Source organism: Oryctolagus cuniculus, chromosome 8 (genome assembly GCF_964237555.1).
Source record: "Oryctolagus cuniculus chromosome 8, mOryCun1.1, whole genome shotgun sequence".
In the NCBI taxonomy this organism is placed as follows: Eukaryota; Metazoa; Chordata; class Mammalia; order Lagomorpha; family Leporidae; genus Oryctolagus; species Oryctolagus cuniculus.
Genome location: NC_091439.1, coordinates 126,933,441 through 126,956,830, shown reverse-complemented (window position 1 = coordinate 126,956,830; position 23,390 = coordinate 126,933,441). Strand labels below are relative to the sequence as shown.

General features: G+C 40.0%; 1 long non-coding RNA gene across 1 annotated transcript in view; it reads right to left on the bottom strand.

Annotated features, from left to right (window-relative positions):
* Positions 1-23,390, bottom strand: part of LOC127487137 (uncharacterized) — a 117,149-nt gene that overhangs the window by 23,312 nt on the left and 70,447 nt on the right. Inside the window, exon 3 of the long non-coding RNA XR_011378103.1 lies at positions 12,544-12,593. This is a non-coding gene — a long non-coding RNA (uncharacterized lncRNA). The remainder of the gene's footprint in view (positions 1-12,543; positions 12,594-23,390) is intronic.

Here is a 23,390-nt window from a genome sequence, read left to right as displayed (position 1 = left end):
TGTGTCTTTGTTAGTTGTCAGAGGGGTTTTCCACCTTCCCTAACCTCTAGGCCTGGCTTGAGACTGGTCACATTTTTTCCTTTATCTACGTTTCATACTTTCAAATTTTTTCTATTAGTGGCATTGGGTAAAATAATTTAAAACAATGGGATACACTGTCCATAACCATTCTCTTTTTTTCCTTTATTAACATACTAATATTTTCTTTCCATTTTGCTTTGGACAAACCACACTACTGATCCTTAATGACCTCATTAACTAGTAGTTACTGGAACAGCTGCAGCTTTTTATTCAACTGGACCTTTTTTCATATGCTAAACATAGCCTGGGGAGGGGGGACTACCACCAGAGGAAGGCACTCCCTTAGGAGACCATCTGTGATAGTCTCTGTGTTGGCACTGGGATCTTCCAAATGACCTTGAATTTCTTCCTTCTTTTTTCCGTGTAAAACCAGCTGGTGAATCACTGTAAGTTTTTCTTGGGCCTAACTTAAAGGTTTTCAACTTTAAATGGGAGACTTGTGATTTCCACCCAGAAGACAGCCAGCCGCCTCAATAAACACTGAGCTGAGTCATTCTGAGACATCATGGGAACTTGCAGAAGTTCGGCATAGAACTTTACTCCCTAGGAAACACTCATCTCCAAGATGTCAGGAAGACTGTCACCAGGAATTAGCATTAAATGCAATATTCATGACCCCTTCAACTTTAGGGAGGTGAAAAGGAAGAGTCAGCTTCTAAGTCAAAGGAGATTTGCCTGTTCATGCAGTGAAATCAACAGGAGAGTCAGTTATAGACCAGAGAGAACACATTTGAAAACTATTATAGACACATTATGTTTATCTGGAAATCTCAATAATTAAAAACATTGCAAAAATAAGTAAATAAATAAAGTCCCATGAGCAAAAGCACTAAGTATCACAATTTCCACTTACTGAATATACTACTTTTGGAAAAAGTCTCCAAGTTCTTACTCATGCCGACAGAAATAATCAGCTTGGTGGTGCAATCTAAGTTACAGTTTATTCAGCTACTCAAACTGAGGATTCAAACCTGTAAACAGTCAATTGCCTGAGTTGGCTATTCCATAAGCTTGAGTTCAGTTATAGGTTTTATACATTTTTACAGAATGAATGAATACATGGACTCAGGTTTAAACAATATAGACTCACATATACTTATCAATCACATTGAAAGTCAAAGAATACGTGGGAGTAGTTAGCAGAGTCTGATTATCCATGAAGGAGGTACTTTACACAGCACACCCACTCCCACACTGGATATTACCCATATGCAGGGACAGGTCAACAGTTCAGCCATGAATCACTCCCTACAATGGCCCCACGGCATGCAGCTCACTCTTTCTCCAAGTCCAACGGATGCTTCCTTGGTCATGGTTAGAGTTTGTTGAACGATCCTGTTCACTGGGAACCAACTGAAAGGGCTGTTCCTAGCACTAGACAGCATCGTGCCAACTTCCACCTCTACAGTCACCATTCTATCATTAAATCCACACTCACAACCCATGTATTAATATCTTAGACATTGTAATGAATTTTATTCGCTTGTTCCTGACTCATAGCAGATAAAATTCACAATATCAGAAGGGATACATTGGGAAAAGAGGAAGAGGAGGTCTTTAATAGCATGCATATTGACAGCAAGGGAAAAGACAGAGAAATAACAAGCAGAAGCACCATCACAAAACATTCTAACCAATGATCACCTAGTAAACACCAACAATTCAGTGAGTCTTGAAAAGTCACTATTTTATGACTAATACCAATTTTAATTAATATTCATAATTTAAATGTTCAGCTAATAAGAAAAATTAATAACAATTAATACACAAGATTGTGTAGATTTGCTGTCACTTCAGCAGTGATGGTAAAATAAGTAGCAGAGCAAGGGTCTTCTTCCAGCAAATCCAAATAAAATAAATGAGAAAAATTCATCAACATCAAAAAGACCAATAAATTATATTCATATATGTATCACTAGACAGATTTAATAAATCTATTAAAATATTATTCTGATTTAGATATTACTTTGAAGGTTAAAGTCTCTCAAAGTCCCACATGCCAAAGGGTTGGTCTCTAAAGTCTTATGTTAATGCTACTAAGAGGAAAGAAATTAGGAATTATTACAAAGAGCTGTAGGCAAACATATTGGGGAACCTAGAAGAAATGGATAGATTCTTGGACACATACAACCTACCTAAATTGAGCCATGAAGACACAGAAAACCTAAACAGACCAATAAGCAAGACAGAGATTGAATTAATAATAAAGACTTTTCCAACCAAGGAAATCCCAGGACCAGACAGCTTCAATGCTGAATTCTACCAATCATTTAAAGAAAAAGTAATTCCAATTCTTCTCAAACTACCAAACAGTTGAAAGGGAGGGAATCCTCCCAAACTCCTTCTATGAAGCCAGCATTGCCTTAATTCCTAAACTGGGAAAAGATACACCAGAGAAAGAGAACTACAGACCAATTTCTCTGATGAACACAGATGCAAAAATCCTTCGCAAAATAATAGCCAATCAAATCCAACAACACATCAGAAAGATCATTCACCCCAACCAAGCAGGATTGATCTCTGGGATGCAAAGACAGTTGAACATTCACAACTCAATGTGATACATCATATTAACAAACTGAAGAACAAAGCCATATGACCACCTCAATAGATGCAGAGAAAGCATTTGACAAAATTCAATACCCTTTCATGATCAAAATTTTAAGCAAATTGGGTACAGAAGGAACATTCCTCAACACAACCAAGGCAATTTATGATAAACCCACAGCCAGTATACTATTGAATGGGGAAAAATTGGAAGCATTCCCACTAAGATCCAGAACTCACTCTCACCACTGGAATTCAATATAGTCCTTGATGTTTTAGTCAGAAAAAGAAATCAAAGGGATACAAATTGGGAAGGAGGAAGTCAAAATATCCCTATTTGCAGATAACATGATTATATATATAGGGATCCAGAATACTCCACTGAGAGACTACTGAAACTCAATGAGTTTGGTAAAGTGGCAGGGTAGAAATCAACACACAAAGCAAGCAATAGCCTTTATATACACAGATAATGCCACAGCTGAGAAGAACTTTTAAGATCAATACATTCACAACAGCTGCAATAAATAAATAAATACCTGGGAATAAATTTAACCAAGGACATCAAAGATCTCTACAATGAGAATTACAAAACATCAAAATATTCAAGAAGACAATTACATAAAACCAACAACACACAAAATTGAAAAATCTTCCAATTATTAAATTCAATAAATGCTTTTTTCAAAGCACCATCTTTTTGTTTGATTCACTTTCTAGTCTATGTACAGTAGGGTACACTCTTTTGGATGCATCTTCTTGTGAGTTTGTCACTATAATAATCAAGATATAGAGTAGTTCTGTCACCTCCCAAAATTCTCATACTCCTTTGTAATCTAACCCTCTTGCTGTGTACAGAACCTAGCAACCACTGATCTGCTCTTTCTTCCCATAATTTTACATTTTTCAAATGGAATCATATATTGCATTGTCTTCTAAATCTGAATTTTTTTCACTCAGCATAAGGCATTTGTAATTCATCCATATTGTTGTCTTTATCAGTAATTTCTCATTTTTATTGTTCAATAGCATTTTTGTGTGAGGATGAACCACAAATGTTTGTGAATTTACCAGCTGAAGAACTCATGGATTATTTCCAAGTATGAGAATTTATGATTTAAATACTAACATGAACAAGTTTATCATTCATCTACTTGCACAACTGAAAGACATCCTCAAACTTAACAAAGCCTTAGCAAATTGTTAAACAAGATAATTTTTAAGATTTATTTATTTATTTTAAAGTCAGAGTTACACAGAGAGAGGAGAGGCAGAGAGAGAGAGAGAGAGAGAGAGAGAGGTCTTCCATCCGATGGTTCACTCCCCAATTGGCCGCAACGGCCAGAGCTGCGCTGATCCAAAGCCAGGAGCCAGGAGTTTCCTCCGGGTCTCCCACATAGGTGCAGTGGCCCAAGGACTTGGGCCACCTTCTACTGCTTTCCCAGGCTACAGCAGAGAGCTGGATCTGAAGTGGAGCATCCAGGTCTCGAACTGGCACCCATATGGGATGCTGGCATTTCATTCCAGGGTGTTAACCCACTGTGCCACAGCACTGGCCCCAAACAAGACAATTTTGTAATAAAAATCCTGAATATGCACTTAAGACTCCTAATAACTGACATTAAGAAAACACAAGACAAGGGGCTGGCGCTGTGGTGCAGCGGGTTAAGCCCTGGCCTGAAGTGCCAGCATCCCATATGGGCTCCGGTTCTAATCCCAGCCGCTCTACTTCTGATCCAGCTCGTTGCTATGGCCTGGGAAAGCAACAGAAGATGACCCAAGTGCTTGGGCCCCTGCATCCATGTGGGATGCAGCTCCTGGCTTCGGACTGGCGTAGCTCTGGCCATTGCGGCCTTCTGGGGAGTGAACAAGCATATGGAAGACCTCTCTCCCTCTGTGTCTCCCTCTCTCTGTAACTCTTTCAAATAAATCTTTAAAAAAACACACACACACAAGACAATACTACTATTGAAGAGATATATTATGATCATTGAATTGATGTTGAAATTTTGCACAGAAAAGTCATTAAAAATAAGTTTTAATAAATGTAATTATCAAAGCATTTGTGTTAAATAGAGCTACAGAAAATTAATATATGAATATGAATAGACTTCAAAATATTTCAAGAATGTTCTCAATGAGTATAACAAGTTACTATTAAGTGTTAAACTTACAGATTTTTTTCAAAAAAGAAATATCTTTAAGCAAGTATTTATTACATATCCAGTGACTAGGTTTTCATCCATGAGAAAAAGAAAATCATAACACATAGCAAAATTTAAATATCAATAAGTATCAAAAACATCAAAAGTTATTGCTTCTCCTACTCTCTTGGAGTGTTTCTCCCAAGTTTTCCTCTAATAGTTTGATAGTTTCAGGTCTCACAATTAGATCTTTGATACATTTTGAGTTGATTTTGTAAAATAGGGGTCTTGTTTTAAACTTCTGCATGTGGAAATTAAGTGTACTACTGGCTGTAGGGTTTTGTGGATGCCCTTTATCAAGTTAAGGAAATTCTATTTTTCTTTTACTAAGAGGTTTTCTTCATTTATAGAAGTTGAATTTTTTCAAAAATTTTTTTCACAGTTTTTAAATGATCCTATGATTTTTTTCCTCCCTAGATTTTTTATATGAATTTTGTTGTTCTTAGTTATCTAACCTGTACTGTGCTCTTGACATACACCCACTTTCCATCCTTTATTACCACTATTTTATATTGTTGGGTTTGATTTGTTAATATTTGGTTGAAGATGTTCTATTTATGATGACAAAAGATACTGATCTTTAGGTATCTTTTTCTTACAATGTTTTTGTCTGGTTTTATAATCAGGATAATGTTTGCCTCATAAAATGAGTTGATTCTCTCTCTCTCTCTTTTTTTTTTTTTTTTTTTTTTTTTTTTACAGGCAGAGTTAGACAGTGAGAGAGAGAGAGACAGAGAGAAAGGTCTTCCTTCCGTTGCTTCACCCCCCAAATGGCCGCTACAGCTGGCGCTGCACTGATTCGAAGCCAGAAGCCAGGTGCTTCCTCCTGGTCTCCCAAGCAGGTGCAGGGCCCAAGCACTTGGGTCATCCTCTACTGCCTTCCCAGGCCACAGCAGAGAGCTGGCCTGGAAGAGGAGTAACTGGGACAGAATCCGGTGCCCCAACAGGTACTAGAACCGGGTGTGCCAGCTCCGCAGGCAGAGGATTAGACAAGTGAGCCACAGCGCCGGCCTCTCAGTTTTTTTTATAAGAGATTATCTAAGATTCTTATTACTTCTCCCATAAATGGCTGGTAAAATATGCCACTGCAGCCACTGAGAACTGAAGCTTTCTTTATTGAAGGTTTTTAATTATGAATTCAATTTCTTTGCTGGATATAAAACTCTTCAAATATAATGATGTTTTTTACCTATCATTTTATACGGAGACAAGAAAGATAATTCAATCATTTCTCCTGGATGCTTGATAGAACTTGTGATTTTATTGGTAATAGTTAGGAAGCATAAAGTACCAGATTTCACACTTTGATACATTCACTGTTTATAGTAAGAGTGACAGATTTTTGCCCTATAACACAGGTCACATCGCATAATTTTGAGTTATTCCTCACAAAGGAGTGTGCACATTTTTTATGTCTACTACTGTATTATTTTATACTTTATGAAACACATCCTTTAGCACTGGGTGTCTGGCCGGTATTAAGACATCCACATCCCATCCTGGAGTGCCTAGGTTCTAGTTTGGCTCTGCTCTAGATTTCTGCTTCCTGTCTAATAAGCCACACCCTGGGAGGCCGCAGGTGATGGTTCAAGTAGTTGGGTCCCTGCCACCCTGGTGGGAGACCTGGTTTGGGTTCCCAACCCATCGCTGGCTGTTGCAGACATTCATGGAGTGAATAAGGGGTTTCTCTGCCTCCCAGATAAACCAATAAAAGATAATTTTTAAAAATTAGCATTCTTAAAAAATGTGTATTCATTATTCTATTTTACAATGGCGTGTCACACTTTATATCTTATTTTCACTAGGCATCAGTGAGAACACATTGCTCCACTGACAATTCACGGGGCCCCTGTCTGGAAGACTCTTCCCCAGACTAGCTTCTGGCTTCATAAATTAGCGTTTTCCTTTTATAGACGTGAAGCTTAAATGTCACACATTACTCCTGTGTGGTGATTATAAATACACACTTAGAAATTCTAACGTTGAAAAGTCAAGGATTTTCCCAAGGCTGAAAACACACATGTGCAGGCTGGGGGCAGCCGGAGAGCAGCAGCCCCTCCGCACCGCTCTCCCCTTCCCGCGACATCCTGCTCCAGTTCCCGCCTGGATGGACTTCTGGCAAGGTGGCTGGAATGCATCTGGCTCAGAACTATGACGTCCAAACTTGGCGAAAAGGCCTGAAGAGATTAAAAGGGACACAGATGCCAAGGAACCCCCCCCACCGCCCCCAGCGCCAGTTCACGAGACTCATGCCAGCACTGCCTTCTGGGTACACTGCTTCCTCCTTGGCCATCTGATCCCCCGTTTGTTTTCCTCTCCAACCTCAGTGATTTTCCTCTTTGCCTGCACCCCATGTTGCTTCTGAAAAAGCGGGGCCACCAGAGCTACCCTGACATTTCCAGCACCCTTGCCCTCTCCCGTTTCTCACTTCCAGCTGCTTGGGAGGTCCTAAGGCTGGAATTACAGAGCTGGATTAGGAAACATGCCCTTTAATTAGTAGTCTCTCCCTAATTCTCTGGGATTTCTACTACCTGTGGTCAAAAGAAAAACAGATGAGTTTTGTATAACTGATGAGATAGATAGAAATAATACTCATTTTACAGGTTAGCACCTATAAAAGCACTTTTAAAACATTCATCACTACATTTTGTTGTTCTGATGTAATTAATATCTAGAAGCCAGTTTTTGATTAGTTATCTATTTACTTTAGACCATCAGGAAGCTCCCTAGTTGACAATTTAACCAGTAATTAATTTACTACTCATTAACTGAAAAACTATAAGAATCCTGACAGCAATATGTAAAATAATGGTCTCTGCCTCCGAGCTCACTGTCTAGGTGGTAGGCAGGTTGTCCTTAGTGATGTATTTGATCTGACTTGTCTCTCAAAAGAATCCTACTTGTGACTGCAAGTGCACTTGACAAGACCTGGTGAATAAGTCCGAAGTTGTCAGTAAAGGGAATTCATATTAAAGAAAAGGTGTGAGTACATTGTAACTTTACAGTGATTATTACAGCAAAAATGGGCTGTGAAATCAGCCTCTCAAGAAGGATTTCTGCTTCTGTCTACGACTGCTGCTGTATTCTGAAATCAGAAACTGTCCTTGTGATTTGTCAAGTATCAAGTAACCAGTCCATTTTTTCTTAATTTAAAAAAATGGGCTGGTGCCGCGGCTCACTAGGCTAATCCTCCGCCTGTGGCCCCAGCACACCGGGTTCTAGTCCCGGTCGGGGCACCGGATTCTGTCCCGGTTGCCCCTCTTCCAGGCCAGCTCTCTGCTGTGGCCCGGGAGTGCAGTGGAGGATGGCCCAAGTGCTTGGGCCCTGCACCTGCTTGGGAGACCAGGAGGAAGCGCCTGGCTCCTGCCTTCCGATCGACGCAGCGCTGGCCGTAGCGGCCATTTGGGGGGTGAACCAACGGAAGGAAGACCTAGAATTCTCTCTGTCTCTCTCTCTCACTGTCTAACTCTGCCTGTCAAAAAAAAAAAAAAAAAATGGAGCAGTTACCTTTCCAAATAGGTCAAGATACAAAACTGATTCTGTGCAAAGAGCCTCTCCCGCTGCTGTTTCCCGGCTCCCGGCTCCTCTTGCTCAGACAGACACTGGCAGCAGCTTGCTCTGTGCTTCTGAGAAAGTCTGTGCCTAAACCAGCAGTAACAACCCCACACAGAGGTCTGACCCTTGCCTTTCTAATGTTCTACTGGAGATCATCCCACGTCAGTGTGTAGGGAACAAGGAGCCTTCGTCCTCTCTTGGCTGCAGTAGATTCTGTTCAATGGATGTACCACACGTTGTTCAACCTGCTCCTGGAGAATGTTTTTTGCTCTGACAATGGTAACCTTCGACTGTTACTGTATGTATCACTGCAAGGATGTACCGACAAGATAAAGTCCTCTGTTTGCATTAAATATAAATACTCCTTCCATAAGGTGTTTAGTTTCAGAGGGCTTGTTGGGTAGCCTCATGGCTAATCCCATTCCTAAAGTAGCAACAAGCTGGAAGAATTATTTAGACACCTTTTGTTCAGACAATGATGATGCTGGTTCTTTATGTGATTCTAAAGTAAAGATTCAGTTACCATTTGCAAACATGGCTCTCTCATCCATGGAGATTAACGTTATTCTTGCCATGACTGCCTTTGTGTGCGTAACAGATTAGGATCACATAATGGCTTGGCTTCTTACTTAACAGTGTGATAACAGGCTAATGGTTTATTCTTTCGGAAACTCTTAATGTTATATGTAAATGTGGATGTAACACCTACCTACCTCATAGGGTTTTCATGAGAAATAATTATGATAAGGTATATGATATGCAGCTTTGCTTATCTTCCAATAAATAGATACTCACACATACCAAAAAAACCCCAACAACCTTGTAATTAAACAAATAAAAGCTATGGCGGGCATTTGGCACAATGGTTAAATCACTGGTTGGGAAACCTGCATCACATATTGGAGTGCCTGGTTCAGGGTCCAGCTACTCTGCTTCTGTTTTATCTTCCTACTAAGGGGCACTCTAGGTAGCAACAGATGCTGACTCAAGTATATGGTCCTCACTTCCCATGTGGGAGACCCAGACTGGGTTCCAGGCTCTTGTTTTCAGCCTGGTCCAACTCCGGATATTGTGACCTTTTAGCCAGTGAGCCAGAAAATGGAAGATCTGTCTCTGTCTCTGTCCACCCCTTCCTCTCATTTTAAATGGTAGTAAGTAAATTAATTTTTTAAAAATATAAGTTATAAAAAAGTGCTGATGTAAAGCTAAACTAGTCTTGTCCATGAGGAAAGCAGGCATAGCAATATAACTTCCCAGGTTTATGCAAGATGAAATCACTACATAAGTATAGAAGTTGGATAAGTAATAAAGACAAATACCTTAACATAAGATAGGGTAGATAATATAGCAAATGTATTAAATTAAAAATCTTTGAGAAATATACAAAAAATGTAACTAAAGATTTGTTAACAATTTCAAACTGAAAAAGAATAATAAAAACTATAATTAGTAAAATGTGAAATTGCTGCATAAACATCAACTCCAAAGAAGAAATACATGAGGCCAGCGCCGCGGCTCACTAGGCTAATCCTCCACCTGTGGCGCTGGCACACCGGGTTCTAGCCCCGGTCAGGGCGCCGGATTCTGTCCCTGTTGCCCCTCTTCCAGGCCAGCCCTCTGCTGTGGCCAGGGAGTGCAGTGGAGGATGGCCCAAGTGCTTGGGCCCTGCACCCCATGGGAGACCAGGAGGAAGCATCTGGCTCCTGGCTTCAGATCGGCGTGGTGCGCCAGCCGTGGCGGCCATTTGGGGGATGAACCAACAGAAGGAAGACCTTTCTCTCTGTCTAACACTGCCTGTCAAAAAAATAAATAAATAAGGATACAGTGAAAGCATTTTTACTAGAAAAATTTTAATCTGCATTCTCTTATTATTTAATAGACCAACACAATTTAAAATTAGTCAAAGTCATAAGGAAATTTTATGATTTAGAGAGTGCCATACATAAATCTGAAAATTAAAATAAAAATTATAAACTTCTAGTAAATATTGATATGAACATCAACAATGTTTCCATTTTCACAGGAACACCTTCCAGAAAACCACATAACAAAATGAAAGTCATCCAAGAAGCACTGTCAGACACAGTTGGGAAGGGGACGCCCATTAAACCTGACAAGTCCTTTAGAGGTCCTTCAAGCTTTCAAACCAACGATTTCCATGTGATGCATATTTCAAATCCTAGAAAAAAACCTGCAATTATTTCATGGAACAAATGTGGTCTTCCTCAGCCCAAATCTGTGTAAGTCACACTGAAATGCTATCTCGCTTACCATAAAGGTGGGAAAATCTATTTTTTTAGAGTGATCTACTAACAAATCAATTTAGTTAGATTTTATAAAATAACCCAATATAATTAAGTCTAGCTTTCCTCAGAAGTACAGGGATTTTTGGACATAAAGACCACTTTTGTTAAGTAAGAAAAAATAAAAAAATAATAATTTTAGGAGATGCTGAAAAGATGTAGGAATAGATTGTGAATCCTGACTGTGCCGGGTCAAGAAGCCTGAGAGAGTCGTACACTGATGGGAGTCTCTAGGCCAGGAAGATATGACTGCTGACCCGTGTTCATTTCTGAGTGCAGGGAACCCAGAAAAAGGCCTGGGACAGACTGCAAATGAAGGCAGCAAGTTAAAGCTGGGAAGATGGTCAACTGGAGACAGTACTAAAGTGTCCCGGTATCAAAAGGAATCAGAAAATAGGAGCTACTATCTGTGAGAGGAACAGTTTGCAAGTTAGGTGACCAAGAAACAGACACGGTCTGTAAGAACAGAGCTGGCTCCACGGGGTTTTCTTCTCATGAGGTCTCTGTCAGGAGCGGTTTCCTAAAATGACTGAACTCTTCCAGAAGAGGCATCTAATGAATTCCAATATTCAATCACAATATGCGTTGAATAAAAATGGACATTCTAAAGATATTTCCACTGACTAAAAATATAAGCTAAAAAATATTAATTGTTTTAAAAATTCTGGTCTATAGTAAGGAAAAATGAAAGTTCTATTTGTAAAACAAATGAAGGCCAGCGCCGCAGCTCAGTAAGCTAATCCTCTGCCTTGCAGCGCCGCCACACCAGGTTCTAGTCCTGGTCGGGGCACTGGATTCTGTCCCGGTTGCCCCTCTTTCAGGCCAGCTCTCTGCTGTGGCCAGGGAGCACAGTGGAGGATGGCCCAAGTGCTTGGGCCCTGTACCCCATGGGAGACCAGGAGAAGCACCTGGCTCCTGCCTTCGGATCAGCGTGGTGCGCCAGCCACAGTGCGCCGGCCACAGTGCGCCGGCCGCGGCAGCCATTAGAGGGTGAACCAACGGCAAAGGAAGACCTTTCTCTCTGTCTCTCTCTCTCACTGTCCACTCTGCCTGTCAAAAAAAAAAATGAAATAAATACTGTTTGAAATAGAGAAAAGCAATAATACATAAAGTATACAAGTCAATTAAAGAAAATTATTAAAATGGTTTCTAGAATAATGTATTCAGATAAAAATAAACATGTGATTAATATGACCTAAAATATTAAGAAACTTTTATTTAGAGAAATAAAGACTCTATATTGTATTTCTACACATAAGCGCTATAGTTTTTTTTTTTTTTTTTTTTTGACAGGCAGAGTTAGACAGTGAGAGAGAGAGACAGAGAGAAAGGTCTTCCTTCTGTTGGTTCACCCCTCAAATGGCTGCCACAGCCAACGCGCTGTGCCGATCCAAAGCCAGGAGCCAGGTGCTTCTCCTGGTCTCCCATGCGGGTGCAGGGCCCAAGCACTTGGGCCATCCTCCACTGCACTCCCGGGCCACCGCAGAGAGCAGGACTGGAAGAGGAGCAACTGGGACTAGAACTCGGTGCCCATATGGGATGCCGGTGCCACAGGTGGAGGATTAACCAAGTGAGCTATGGCACCGGCCGTAGTGCTATACTTTTTAATAGTATGCTTTTTCAGGACTTCATTCTTATAAAGACTTATAATGTATTTTATATATTGATATTGTCTGTTTTGTAAAAAAATTACATTTACTTTAAAATTTTGTAAATATAAAATTACATGAAACTAATCAAACTTACCTGAATCTTAGCAACTAGAAAAAATTTTATTCTCAGTGATTATACATAAACATGTGTATATCTACAATCTAATTTCTATATAATTTAGTATAAATTCTACCACTTACAATGTGACCATCAACAAGATATTCAGCCTCAATAGCCTCAGTTTCTTCAACTGTAAAACAAAAAAAAAACCTATATATGTATTGTAGGTTTATTTTGTAGATTATATCAAGTTGTTTAATTTGCATAGGATAAGTATGGAACATGTTAGCTTGTATTCTCATTGGATATCTTATGCATTAGGTATTTTTCAAAATCTTACATTTAATTTGTCTATTATATGAATGAATTGCATTGAATGAATTATAAAATGTATTTACCCTATGTCCTACTACTGGATATTTAATTGCTTTAACTTCTCACAATTATAAATAATACAGAAATTAAAATGTCTGTGAGGTGTATCTAGTGATCCTAATTGCCAGAATTTACTTAGTGCTTTCCATGTGCCAGGTACTATGTTAAGTACATTGATTTTCTGTTGAATCCTATCATTCTTCTTACTCTGTGTCTGAGGAAAGAACATCTTAGCAAGGTCAAGTAACTTGGGTGGTATCGACAAGTATATGGAGAAAGCAGGGACTGGTGTCCTCCAACTACAAAATCCAAGCTAGTAACCATTTTATTGCATTACTTTCTATATCCCTAGAAAAGTATCTACAAAATAACAAGTGTTGACATATGGTAACATTATTACAGAATTATACACTTGAAAGTCCATATGAAGTTATTCTGCTACTAGCCATATAGTGTCTACCAGCTCTGGCTCTGGCATCCTTAACATAGCAATAGCCAACTTGATAGTAGGAAATCGTATCAGATTGTAGGAGCAAATGTTGGCAGCCTCAGTGATGTTTAGATGGTATCTTAGGTAGCACTGAGAAACAAGGAACCTTAAACCCTTTCTCTGCTGCCAACTCCTGCCTCCCTGTAAGGTTTTGAGGCCAATGTACTTAAGGAATAATTCTAAATGAAAAGCAAAGTCTCATTGTATTTTCTCTTAGGCCAGTGCCCAAGGAGCTTCATCACTCTGTAATGACGACTTGGAACATGTAGCTTGCCAGAGTTCCAAGTAGCAATCCCTTCCTCTCTAGTGGGACATCCAATTTTGAGATCTTATGATCTTTTAGCCTTTCACGTGGTGGGGCAGGGGCTGTAACAGTGTTCAATTGTTCATTCATTCCAGAAATCGATTGAGCATCATCACCTCTCTGCAAGGTATTGCTCTATGAGCCAGCGATACAGCAGTGAACAGTAGATGGAAGCTCTTCCCTCATCAAGCTGACATCCCAGAGATGTGATGGACACAGGTAAGCAAACGTGTTATGCTTATCCGCTCACTGTTTATCACAACTAGGAAATATCTTCATCTCAGCTGTGGAATACACTGACAACACTGAGTTTTACATTCCTTATATTTAATATAAATTATGTAAAAACAAAACTACAAGGTTAGTGTTTTGGCATAGCAGGTTAAGCCACAGCCTGCAACATGTGGGTGCAGGTTTGTGTCCTAGCTACTCCATTTTGAATCAATCTTCCTGCTAATGTGCCTGGGAATCAGCGGAGAATGGCCCAAGTGCTTGGGTCCCTGCCACCCACATGGGAGAACCCAGAGGAACATCCTGGCCCCTGGCTTCGACCTAGCCCTGCCCTGGTTGTTACAGCCATTAGAGGAGTGAACCAGAGGATGGAGGATTTTCTCTCTCTCATCCCCAACCCCGTCCCTATAACTCTGCTTTCCAAACAAATATATAAATCAGTTTTTAAAAAAACCATTAAAAACCATAGAATTGTAAGATATATATATATAATGGAAATATGAGGCTAATTCAAAACTTTTGTGGAAACTGAAATTAAAAAATAAAGTTTTTTGGTACTAAAAACAATTGAAACCTAGGTACAGTTAAAACCACAATGTCCTATGAACTTTAAAAACCCCTCAGACACAGGGATTTGAAATTTTTTGCATAAAAATACACTATCTGTGTAACTCCAATTTCCATGAGCTCACATGCAGATACAATTTTCCACGGCCGTGACATCATGAAGAAAGTAAGTCAAGGTTAGGGGACAAAGATGATGTGTGTGAACTGCTCTCCTAGATGGGGTGCTCACTACTGAGTAGCATTTCACAGGCAGATATTTAGTACACTTTACTACCACTCATTACAGTCCAATCATATTAAGATTTGACCCGTAAGTTTAACAGCTTTTCCTGCTTAACAGAGAAGAGGTTATAAGTAAAAAATATGTAGCATAGGAAAAGATGAGTTATCTCTTCATGCTACATTTAATTCATCTCCCTTCAGTTACTAGCAAGGTGAAATATTTTTCCATATATTTATTGGCCATTATTATTTATGTGTGAGTGTGTATGTGTTATCATTCCTAAGGTCGTTTCTGATCTCCAACCAAAACTGACTTAACATTATTTACAAGTTACATAGGATTTTAATTGTACCTCTTTCGACATGTACCATACTCTACTCAATATTTTTATGCTTGTCTTATCTTCAATGTGTAAATTCTTTGTGGTCTCATCTTGTTCATTTAAACTGCATCACCATCCTTCCTACCCAGCTGAGAATAATGTAGGGGGTAGAAGTTCAGTATGGATTTCTTGAATTATTCTGAATCATAAGTGGGCAGGGATTTGGTCTCAGATAATCTTGTCTTTTCCAAGTTTTTACTTTGAGTTTAGGGATAGTTTGTGTTCTGTAACAGTCCAAACATCTCAGGAAAAACTGCCATATCATTTTAGTGTTCTTGATGTGAAGCACAAGTTGACTTCAAAATAGTACTTTCTTTTTACTTCTAATTATCTCCATATGAACATCAATTCCCTTCCTAACACTATTTCCCTGTCTTCGTGCTAGTGCTTCTGTCCTGTTCACATCCAGGCCTCATCTTCAGCAAGTCCATTTCTCCCAATGTTGTCCAAATCTGACCTAGCAGATAGAAGACCTCTCCCTGCCTCCATCCTCCCCCTCACCTCTGTCACTCCACCTTTCAAATAAATAAAATAAAGCTTTTTAAACATTCACAGAGCTATTTGTACCCTCATGTTTATAGCAGCTCAAGTCACACTAGCTAAAATGTGGAGTCAACCCAGAAGTCCATCAGCTGAGGAATGGATAAAGAAATTATGGTATATTTATGCTACAGAATACTACTCAGACATAAAAAAGAATTAAATACTATCTTTTGTAACAAAATGGATGCAAGTGGAGACCATTATGCTTAGTGAAATAAGCCAGTGCCAAAAACATAAATATCATGTTTTCTCTGATATGTGGTAGTTAATATAGAATACACCATTTGGGACAAGTCCGATTGAGCATGTCCCAAATTATACATCTCCTCCCTCTCTTATTACCACTCCTATATTTAACAGGGATCACTTTTCAGTTAAATTTAAACACCTAAGAATAATTGTGTGTTAATTACAGAGTTCAACCAATAGTACTAGAACAAAAAAAAAATACTAAAAGGGATAAAGTATTACATAGTACATCAACAGTCAGGACAAGGGCTGATCAAGTCACTGTTTCTCATAGTGTCCATTTCACTTCAACAGGTTTCCCCTTTGGTGCTCAGTTAGTTGTTCCAGGGGATTCCAATACAATGCCATCAAGGTTGCATGTACCAATGCCATCTCACTACTCCAAGTGATCAATTTCAATTCACAATTGATCACACTGAAAGGTCTAAGAGTCAAAGGGATCACACAAACAAGACTAGTGTCTGCTAATACTAACTGATAGAATCAAAAAGGGAGAGAACAATCCAACAAGGGAAGCAGGATACACAGCAGACCCATAAAATAGCAGATGTCCTAAATAGCACTCTGGCCTCAGAATCAGCCCTTAAGGCATTCGGATCTGGCTGAGGAGCCCATGAGAGTATTTTAGGCATGGAAAGCCAAGACACTCTGGAAAAAAAAAAAAAGACTTAAATGAAAGATCTCTGCGAGTGAGATCCCAGTGGAAAGAATGGGGCCATCAAAGAAGGAGGTACCTTTCTCTGAAGGGAGGAGAGAACTTCCACTTTGACTACGACCCTGTCGGAATAAGATCGAAGTCGGCGAACTCAAAAGGCATCCATAGCCTTGGCAACTCATGACTAGAGCCTAGGGAGATTACTGATGCCATAAACAAGAGTGTCAAATTGTTAAGTCAACAACAGTGTGTACTTAACTCCTCATGTGGGATCTGTCCTTAATGTGCTGTTCAATGTGAAGTAATGCTATAACTAGTATTGAAACAGTACTTTACACTTTGTGTTTCTGTGTGGGTGCGAACTGATGAAATCTTTACTTAATATATACTAAATCGATCTTCTGTATATAAAGATAATTAAAAATGAATCTTGATGTGAATGGAAGGGGAGAGGGAGTGGGAGATGGGAGGGGTGCGGGTGGGAGGGAAGTTATGGGGGGAAAGCCATTGTAATCCATAAACTGTACTTTGGAAATTTATATTTACTAAATAAAAGTTTAAAAAATATAGAATACAAAAAGTAGGGCCGGCGCCGTGGCTCAATAGGCTAATCCTCCACCTTGTGGCGCCGGCACACCGGGTTCTAGTCCCGGTCAGGGCGCCGGATTCTGTCCCGGTTGCCCCTCTTCCAGGCCAGCTCTCTGCTATGGCCAGGGAGTGCAGTGGAGGATGGCCCAGGTGCTTGGGCCCTGCACCCCATGGGAGACCAGGAAAAGCACCTGGCTCCTGGCTCCTGCCATCGGATCAGCGCGGTGCGCCGGCTGCAGCGGCGGCCATTGGAGGGTGAACCAACGGCAAAAGGAAGACCTTTCTCTCTGTCTCTCTCTCTCACTGTCCACTCTGCCTGTCAAAAAAAAAAAAAAAAAAAAAAAAAAGAATACAAAAAGTATATTAAGCATAAAATGGACATCTTATGATTTGATTATTGTTTATAGCCTTTATCTATCTTCCTGTGGCAAAGAGGTCCTCCTACCTTTACTGCTTTTTGCTTGTTGAACATGATGGTTAGTCACATATTAAATCTGTGATTATAAAGTAAACAGAGTTTATTATTGTAAAAAATAAAGGCAAAAAAAAGGAGAGAAATGAAGGAGGGGGAACTGAGGGAGAGAAACAGGAAAGAAAGAGAAGTGTGGCTATCTTCTTATAACTGTATTTTTTTTTTTTTTTGACAGGCAGAGTGGACAGTGAGAGAGAGAGACAGAGAGAAAGGTCTTCCTTTGCCGTTGGTTCACCCTCCAATGGCCGCCGCTGCAGCCAGCGCACCGCGCTGATCCGATGGCAGGAGCCAGGAGCCAGGTGCTTTTCCTGGTCTCCCATGGGGTGCAGGGCCCAAGCACCTGGGCCATCCTCCACTGCACTCCCTGGCCATAGCAGAGAGCTGGCCTGGAAGAGGGGCAGCCGGGACAGAATCCGGCGCCCTGACCGGGACTAGAACCCGGTGTGCCGGCGCCGCAAGGTGGAGGATTAGCCTATTGAGCCACGGCGCCGGCCTGTATTTTAAAACACATGAAATTTGTGCTCTTTATATTAAAAAAATTTATTCACTTGCAGATCCAAGAAAGCCAATGGAAAGGAAAATATGTATATGTGGTTTGCTTAAAGAATAAATTTTGATCTAATTGTAGAAATTTGCTATGTATATTACTTTAGGGAATGTCTGCTTTTAATGGTTATACTTTTAAAAATTAGTGTTTTTTTTTCTTGATCAGAAGAATCCCTTAAGTACAATAGGGCAAATATCTATTTAACAGTGACCTAGAATCCTAAAGTCTAGACCACTCCTAAAATGTCTAATTTACCTTTTGATGAATTTAATTTACAATTTCTGTAGTGGGTTGGTTAATACTTCTCTCATTCTTGTTCCTTGATAACCTCAGAATTTAACCTTATTTGGAAATAGGGCCTTTCCAGATATAATTAGTTACAGTTCAAAATGAGATCATACTGTATTTGGGTGGGCCCGAAATCCAATGACAGTGCCCTTATAAGATACAGAAAAGGACACACAAAGGGGAGAGAAAGGCCAATCGAAAAGAGAGGAAGAGTCTTGAATTATATAGCCAAGGGCCTAGCGATGCCAGTAGCCACCAAGAGCTGGAAGATGCAAAGGAGGACTCTTCCCAAGAGGGAAAGCGGCTCTGCTGACACCTTGACTTTGAAGTTCCAGCCTTCAGAGCCATGAGAAAATTAATTCCTGTTGCTTCAAGCCACCATGAGAGTAACTTCCCATGACAGCCACAGGAAACTTAACACTCATACAACGTCAGGATCCACTGCAGTGTCTATGTCCTGCACTGATGTGCATTTAATCTGTAAGGAGATACATGTAGCCCCTACATGGTCAAATCTCAACACATTGCTGAACTGTCTGTAAATAATATGTAAAAGTGGTGCTCAGGAGTCCATTCTTCTCTTGGAGAAAAGTCAGTTCATTAACAGGATACACGCAGATCTCTTTGTCCACCTCTACCTCTTCATACTTTCTTCCCCTTTAAATGCTTTTAAAATTATTTTAAAGTTAAATTTCAAAATTTACTTGTCTGAATTGCTTTATGAATTAATATTTTTCAAAATAGTATGTCAATATCAACTTAGCATTCACGTTTTACAATGTGTTCTGCTTTTCAATCTTCTCTTGAAAAACATTGAAGAATAAACAAATTCAACCCTACACTTATCATAAGCAAATAAATGTCAGCTGTCACTTCACAGGTTGTACCTGAGATGACAGGTTGTATCTAAAATTAGTCAACCTTTGCCATTTCTGCATTATTTTCCTGCCCAGGACCTATAGAAGCTGGCTGCACCCTGGCTTCCTTGGGGGTCTCTGGCATTCTCAGAGTGTGAAGACCAGCCGGATTCTGGTATCACTAACTCTTTAGGGGCTGTTGTTCCTACCAACCCTATTGTTGTTTTAGATTGTCATCTACAGGAATGTCAGATTTATGGCTAATTCAATGGTCCAAACCCACAGTAGCAGATGCCATGTAAGAGAATTTCCCTTTGGAAATCATTGAACTGGTTGTAATTTGCTACCCACAAAACCTACCAGACTAGATTGCAACTTCTATGAAAATTAAAACCAGAGTCATCCTTCTTACCAATCACTTGAGATTGATATAAACAAGGGAGATCCGCATGGTGAGAATGCCAGATGTCAGAGAAATGCCATGTTCTACTAAACAGAAACATGTCCAAGTTTACGAGAATATGTAAGTACTTATAGCACCCCATATCAGCATCTAAAATAGAGAAGGCAATGTTTCAGCTGTAATTTCTTCAAACACATGAGGCTAGGAAGTCACTGTCCTTCCAAGGTGGTGGGTGTCTTACCCTCTGTGAGTGAGTCCAAGTGAATGTGTCAACAACAGCAAGGCAAAGGGAACCCTAAGGAAAACAGCACCCTGCCTCGGGCTCCTGGAACACACAGTGTAGAACCAACAAGAGCACAACAGATGTTATACAGCGTGGGTGTTCCCTTCCACACCAACATCTCTGTCTCTCAACTGTCTGAGAGTCCCTGCCCCATAAATTGTGTGTCTGGAATGATGAAGTCCCAGTGTAAGTAAACGGCACCCCAGGGTGTCCTGATAACTGGCACACAATCAGTTTTCTTTTCTTTTCTTCTAGGATATGGAGCAAAGTAAATCATTACTACATTTCAGGATGCTTATGAGCTACATACTGAGGAGGAGTCTGGACTAAAACCAAACTCCTCACTGTGACTTTTAATGTTCTTCATCATTTGGGCCCTTCTCCTAGCTTTAATTCTTCCCCAATTCCTCCCCTTGATCCCTAGCCCCAGGAAATCCTGATCATTTTCAGGTTAAGAAAACCTATGCCTGGTGTTAGTTTACAGCAGTTAACCAACACCATTTCCATCTTCAAGGAAATAAGAAGAGTCATTATAAGTATAATGAGACCACACAGGCACAGGACACCTATCTCCCTGATAGGCAGAGACAGGGAGATACAGACAGACATACAGAGGGAGTGCTCCCATCTTCTGGCTTATTCCCCAAATATCTGCAACATCCAAAACTGGGCCAGACCACAGCCAGAAGCCTGGAACTCAATTCAGATTTCCTACATGGGTGACAGGGACCCTACTACTTGACCCATCACCTTCTGATTTCCAGGATGCATTAGCAGAAAGCTGGATCAAAACTGGAATAGCCAGAACTCAAACTAGCCACTCTGATAGGAATGCAGGTATCCCAAGTGGTGTATTGGCCTATGCACCAAAAACACTAGTCTCTCCACCAGAAAAAGCAGCCTGTGCAAATTCTTGGAGTTTCCTAACAAATATTCTTTAGTTGATCCTCAGTCGCAATTTGTCCATGGTAACTCAATGCCAGTTCTGTGGGTGAATTTCAGATAAGTTTGCAACATGAATTCCTCCATCCATTTTTACAAGTTTCTTATACCTAAACCATTTACAGGAAAACAATAAACTAATCTACAGAATTGAAGACTGGAATGATCTAGACAACATTCTGTGAATTGTTATACTCCAAGTACAGTCAGTATTCTTCACTAACCTGGAAAGCTCAGCCCCAACGTGGCTCTGTTAATTGTTTTATTCCACTGTTCAAATACTTCCTACCATTAGACTGAAGGGCTGCTATCTCCATGAAAGACAAGTCCTAAAAGTAAACTTGGCATTGAGTGCCTGTTTCTCTTCTGTAACCTTTTTAGATTTCATACAATTCCACTTCCTTGGACTCCCTGAGAGTCTCGTCATTCAAAACAGCAAAGCAGAGCTGAAACAATGTTATCCACCCTGCAGGCTAAAAGCCTGACATCTCCCACCTCCATACCGGCTGACCCCTCTCATGTATCATCCCTTGGCCTCCATCCCAAGTTCTTCCAGCCATCCTCTATGCTGCTAGAGAGATATGCTGGATGAGAACTTGCCAAAACATGGCCCTTCTTTACCTAAATCTACATGTGCATTACACATGTGTGCTCGGAAAAGAAGTAAGCAGAACTAATTTCATATATACCACAGTGGCACCACATCTGGTCTCCATAAATGTCAGTTAAGGAGAAGAATTAGCCTGCAGTTGGCAGGGAACAGAAACTCTTGTGCATTCAATTCTTGGCACTTTTTTTCAATTGCAATGCTGTGCTTCACAAATATTTTGCCCTGTGACACTCTTGTCCTCGTCTATTGAGTGCCATGCTAGTCTCCTGATTGCCACGCTCATGTGTATTTACTGATTCCTGTGTGGTCTGCACTGATTCTCTAGGTGTTCATTTCAGAGAGAGAAAGGATATGCACACATGCACGACAAAAACAGAGTTTCTATCTGATTTGTAAAACTATTTAATAAAAGTCAGGCTCTGAGGAACAAATATTGCCCACGCAAGTCTGTTCTGAGTGCCAAGATCTAGTGCTGAAATACTGCCACTTACTTTTGCCTTTCACTCACGGCATTTATTTTATACTCCAGAAGATAAAATAGTATGCTATAAAGCTACAAGTTTTGTTAGGAAATATCAACATTCTTTTCAATCTAAGTTTTAAAATAAATTCCCTTTTCTAACATTCCAGATAAAGACTTTGAAAAACTAAGCTGATTCTTTTTATTTCCATCAAAAAATAAATTCTGATTCTAATTACCTTTATGTGCTGCTTGCTTTCAAAATAATAAAAGTAAAAAAAAGTAATAAAATGAAAATCTGAGGCAATGCTTTTTGTCAGAGGAGGTCAAAGTACTCTATAAATATTCCTTCAGCCACTCCTGGTTTTCTAATTTAAAAGGATCCATCACGCAAGTTACAAAGTTGTTTCTTATGAAATTATTTCCCATGCAATGTTTAGTGTCAGCCCTTGTAAGTCATTTCCTATGATTTCAGAATCATTTACAGTAGTTGTACATCTGTTTGTAACTGAATGATCTAAATTACTTTAACTTCTGATTCATCACGCCCCCATCCTGGTTTTATATTTAGTTCCATTTTCTCCCCAAGACTCAATGTCAACACACAGCAAGGCTCTTCATAAACAGTATTCAACCTATAGCTTTATTGTTTACATCCACAGAGAGAGATTTGCATCTTTCCTCCTGCTAAATTTCTCTTTAAGTTCTAAGCCATATGGCTATGTCAGGTAACTACGCAGTTTCTTTAAGCTGGAAACAAATATGAAGGTTGATTAGTTTGACATCCTAACTAATGCAGTAACAGCTTAACTTTCTGGCAAGTAATCTAGACTTTAAGGTTTCAGGACAGAGAACCCAACTGCATAAGCCAATTTCTTGTATTTCCAAATCAAGGCTTTTTACTTCTCTTTCCTGGGCCTGAAAAGAACCACCTTATGGATGGGTGTGGTGGCTCCATGGGTTAAGCTGCCACTTGTAATGCCTGCCTCTCATCTCAGACTGCTCAACTTCTGATCCAGCTTCCTGTTAACACATCCTGGGAAGCAGCAGATGTTGGCTCAAGAGCTTGGAGCCCTGCCACCCCCAAGGGAGACTCCAATAGAGTTGTTGGTTCCTGCCTTCAGCCTGGCCCCGCCCTGGCTGCTGTCATTTGAAGAGTGAACCAGTGGATGGAAGATCTCTTGCTTGCTTGCTCTCTCTCTCTCTCCCTTTCAAGCAGATGAAAAATACATAGGTAAATACTTAAAAAACAACTTTCCTTCAGGGTTTTGCATAGCTGCTTCCTAAATGCAGTCAAGAAGCTGCTTAAATGTCACCCTTCTTAGAGAATTGCCAACCATTCCCTATTCTCTCACCCACCTTAGCTTTCTTCCCAATCCTTAACTAACACCCTGTGTTACACTGTAAGGTTGCTTATTCACTGATTATCTGATGCAACACAGAATATAAACTCCAAGACAGCAGGAACTGAATTTTGCTACCACTGTTTCTCCAGGCCTTAGAAATGCCTGGCACATA